Source organism: Vicia villosa, unplaced genomic scaffold (assembly GCF_029867415.1).
Source record: "Vicia villosa cultivar HV-30 ecotype Madison, WI unplaced genomic scaffold, Vvil1.0 ctg.004174F_1_1, whole genome shotgun sequence".
NCBI classification, from domain to species: domain Eukaryota; kingdom Viridiplantae; phylum Streptophyta; class Magnoliopsida; order Fabales; family Fabaceae; genus Vicia; species Vicia villosa.
The window spans coordinates 1-5,052 of NW_026706385.1; positions in this window are offsets into that span (position 1 = coordinate 1).

The following is a 5,052-nucleotide window of genomic DNA, read 5'->3' on the forward strand; positions in this document are numbered from 1 at the left end:
AATCTCCGATTAAACGGATGATTAAGGTTTTCAAACAACAAAACCTTATATCATTTCCAATCATTTTCAACTGTTTTTATCACCAGTACTATAAAGTACTGGGCCTCTAATAGAGTGTAAGTCCCAAAAAACCTTCTCTTCTTAGCTTGTTTTTCAAAACTGTATTTTCAAAATCTTCTTTCTATTTTCAAAACATTCTTCTGGTATTTGAAGGGCATTATTCCCGGTGAAACTCTTCAGATACCTATGTGACCTTTGTCCATCTTCACTTCTTCTGTTTTAAAAAAAAAACCATTAACTGTTTATCATATATATATTCAACTGTTATCAATAAAACAACAAAAATACTGTTGAGGCTCTGTACATACTTCTTCAATGGCCTCCACTCCATCCAGGTTAGGCTTTACAAGCTTTCAATTTACAGTCTTTGTTTAAATTACTGTCAAATATAAACTGTGCATATATTAGTTTAGAACTACGTTTGAGTATAAACCTTAGGACAGCTAAACTATATATATATATTAGGAATATGACCTAGGATTGAGAATGTCTTCCCGGTGAAGGCTCTTTCCTAATTAGAGATCTGTAGTTCAAACCCCCAAGATGAATTATTCCCGGTGAAACATCTTGGCAAAAACCTTAGAATCCAAATAATAGGACACATCCACCCAAAGAGGAATTATTCCCGGTGAAACCTCTTACCCATTTGCTTAGAGCCAAAATAAGTTCAAAACTACATAGATTTCTCTTGTGCTATAACAAGGACCCTCGATTAGCCTCCTCTTGGGCTTTGTACAAGGACCCACAGGCTTCTTAAAAGCATTTCCAGCTTCCTCTTGGGCTTTGTACAAGGACCCACAGGCTTCTTAAAAGCATTTCCAGCTTCCTCTTGAGCTTGTATACAAGGACCCATCAGGTTTCTTATAAACATAGGAACGGGTCTTTAGTCACCTTTTAGCCTACCCTGGTGAGTTTCTTCCAATTTAAAACCAGACTTTAAACAAGCTAAGTTTGTCTCAATTTCACATTGAGTACATTTTTGGAATGAGAGACATGGACAGTCTCTGTCACCTTTATCTTCATCAATCTTCCTTAGCAGAGTCTAGAATCCATGTTTGGTCATCCTCAGCATTGAGTCAGCCTTCATCTTGGGCTTTAAACAAGAAGTTTCCATTAGATAATCTTTCTGCCATTCATTTTAATAAAAAATCCCTGGAAAGGGTTAGCTTCCACACATTCCTTCATTTTAATCAAAACCCCTGGAAAGGGTTAGCCTCCAACATCTGTCTAAAAAATGTCAAAACCCCTGGAAAGGGTTAGCCTCCAAAATTAATAAATAATTTCATTCTCTTAGGGGATAATTTCCCCAAAAGAGTCAGAACCCCTGGAAAGGGTCAGCCTCCAAAAAACATGATAAAATTAGTCTTTTAACAGACAAATTCACTAGCTGCGTCAAAATCCCTGGAAAGGGTTAGCTTCCAAAGAAAAACAGTCTTTTAATAAATAAAACCTCCTCAGTAGAGTCAAAACCAACAAAAACAGTTAGCCTCAACCTTGGGCTTTATACAAGGCACCCAAACAATAAAACTCCCCTGTCAAGAGTCAGCCTCAACCTTGGGCATTGTACAAGGCAGATAATAGAGTTTCCCCAGTGAGTCCTTCATCACTCAGTAGCCACAACCTTGGGCTTTGTACAAGGCAGATAAACCATATCTTTCATGTGTCAAAGATTCCTAACACTTAGGATCTTTCCCCATATAGTCATCTATACTTAATTCATTTAAGAGTCCGCCACAACCTTGGGCTTTGTACAAGGCAGAAAATAATGTTTTCCCCTAGCTAGAGTTAGCCACAACCTTGGGCTTTGTACAAGGCACATAAAATAGAGTCATTCATTCAATTATCCTCAACAGTTAGCCACAACCTTGGGCTTTGTACAAGGCACATAAATAGAGTCTCCCTAAGTAGAGTCAGCCTCAATTCTGGGCTTTGTACAGAACACAAAAATACCCTGTAATTAATCCCCAGTGTAGTCATCTCCCAGAGTCAATAATTAATTAATCAATCAAAAAGCCTCAAGCTTGGGCCTCATACAAGCCAGCTAAAAGTCAAATCTTTTATACAGTAGATAGACATAGCTTATCTCCATAGAGAGATATTTTTACTACTCTACCACATTCAAACAAACAAACATTTCATTTCAATTTTAATCAAGTCTCCCATTTAGGATTTTGAAAGGCATGAGCTGGCAGTAAAACCCAGACATGTGGTAACTTTCCCTAATTTGGATGAGCATCTTTCTTTCATTTAAGAGGCATTTGACTGGTATACTTGCACATACACAAGTAAGGTCCCCCTCTTGAATGAAATGAATTCAGTTATTTTGTCACTCCTTTAAATGTTTGTGGTAGAATAGTACAAATACCTCTCTGTAGAGATAATTTCATGTCTCTTTACTGTAAACAGAGATTTAATTCCAAGCTTCAACCTTGAGCTTCAAGCAAGGCACCAAAAATAATTAATTTCCCTAGTTAGTTCCCCGAACTACATTAAGCTCTGACTTCCACTAGGGATATGTAGGCATGAGGTTCACAAGGAATCTCAGCGAGCTAATAAAATACCAAAAATAGTCAGTTTGTCTGTCTGTCTGTCTTTTAAAATCAATTCAATTCTCTCTCCTAATACAAAGGAGAAACTTTCCCAATCATTAGCAATAAACACAAACACAATGACACAGAGAAGGTTCCTGTAGAGTACTACAGATATGTAGGGTGTTTAAACACTTCCCTATGTATAACCGACCTCCCGGACTCCAGAATTTCTAGTCTAGGTGTAAATCCCCACACTTAGCAAACTCCTAGGGTTTAGTTAAGATCTTTTTTCCCCTTTCCTACTCGTAGGACAAATAACAAAGTTCGTGTGATATCGTAGGAAGAACTGAAATAAAATTCATCCCACCACGGGCGCATTCTCCTTCCAAATTTCGCGTGAAGGGTTTAGTGTGCCGTCCTCCCAAGTGAAACGGGGAGGTAAAAGAAAACGACACCACACCCCCTTAGAGTGAAAATAAATGAATTATGAGGGCACCATCATGTTCCTCGTGAAAAACCGAGTGAGATAGACCCTTTGATTGATCAAAACAACTTAGTTTTCAGAAAATTCAAAATCAAGTTAGGGATGTGTTCTTGGCGCCTTTTATTGTTCAGAAATTCAAATGGTTCGTTTTAAAATATAATTAAATGGAAGCGTGTTACTTACAAGCTGCGCGCGCATCTCAGTTGGCAAGTGTTTTGGTTGGTAACCTCCAGGTCGTGGGTTCAAACCCTTGTGAGACCAAACCCTCTTTTTTAACACTATTTTCTTTCATTTTCTTTTACAACTTCAATTGATTAATTAACACATCAAATTAATTCATTTTTCATTCATTTTTTGTACACTCTTTATTTAACACATATATTTCATGAATATCAAAAAAAAATCACAAAAAAAAGATTTATTTAATATGTTTTTAATTAGGTTTAAAATGATACATTTTTAAGTGTTTTTAAATACTTTAAATATTGTTTTTCATTTAATTTTTAACCTAATCACTTGTAAATATTTTTTGTGATCAAACCCTAATCATTTAGGTCTTAATTAAGCATTAAAACTTGTTTTAACTTAATTAAGTTGACTTTTGTCAAATTCAAATCGTTTTAAAACAAGCGATCGCGATTCTTTTTCAAAATGATAAACCACTTCTTTTTGATTAAATCTTTTTAATTGATCAATTGATTTTCAAAACGAAGTGGGGCCTCTCGAATATTAGAGAGTGTAAGTCCCATTTCTTTTCCTTTTGTACAGTTTTTTTTTTATAAACAATAAAACTTCTTCAAAACAAAATCTTTTCAAACAATTTTCAAATCATTTTCAAAACAACCAAACTTCAAAGAAACAAAACTTTTCAAATATACCATGGGCCTCCATGTAGGTATAAGTCCCAAGCCCTTTTGTACATACCCATTCCAGTACATGAAATTAGGTATTTCATTGTACGCCTTTTGTACATATCTCAATCTGTTTTTTTAACTTTGAATAACAAACCAAAAATGAAGGTTTTCTTTAAATCTTCCCAAAAATACCATGGGCCTCCATGTAGGTATAAGTCCCAAGCCCCTTTGTAAATACCTGTTTACTTAGCTTTGAATAAACTCAAGTGGACCTCTCCTCGAGTATAAGTCCCGAGCCCCGTATATACAAATGGATCATGCTTACAGGTATATTTCCTTCATAAACTCCATTGTAACACACACCTTGTCATATATATGTGCTTGTTCATATTTGTTCATATTTGTTCATGTACTTGTTCATATTTGCTCGTACTTGTTCATATGTGTGATTGTGTTATATACTTGTTCAACTTAGTACAACACTAGGTTCCCCATAGCCTCCTATTGGGCTTCGTGCAAAGAATCTCCACTAGTTTAGGTTAGGACATAGAGTATGGTTTCCCGGTGAAATCGCTCTAAGAGCTCAAACCAACTATACCATGCCTCCCCTTGGGCTTTGTACAAACGAGTGTCCCTCCCATAGCCTCCTCTTGGGCTTACAATGCAAGGACCCTCGATTGTCCCTCCCATAGCCTCCTCTTGGGCTTACAATGCAAGGACCCTCGGATAGCCTCCTCTTGGGCTTCGTACAAGGACCCACGGGCTTCTTATAAGCATCCCCAATATCCAAATCAAATACCCTAGGAGATTAGACATTTTTCATCTCTATGATAGGAGTATCTCTTCTATATCATCACAAACAATCAATCAATCAAAATCAAACTTTTTTGCCACAAGGCTGGCTAATCAATCAAACTCTTTTTGCCACAAGGCTGGCTAATCAATCAAACTGTTTTACCACCATACTGGATGACTAATCAAAGTTTTTGTCACAAGGCTGACTTCATTGAAACTTTTGCCACGAGGCTGGCTGATTAATCAAAACTTTTTGTCACAAGGCTGGTTAAACAAACAAAAATCAAACAGATGTATGTGATGATATAGATTAGATACATCGAACATT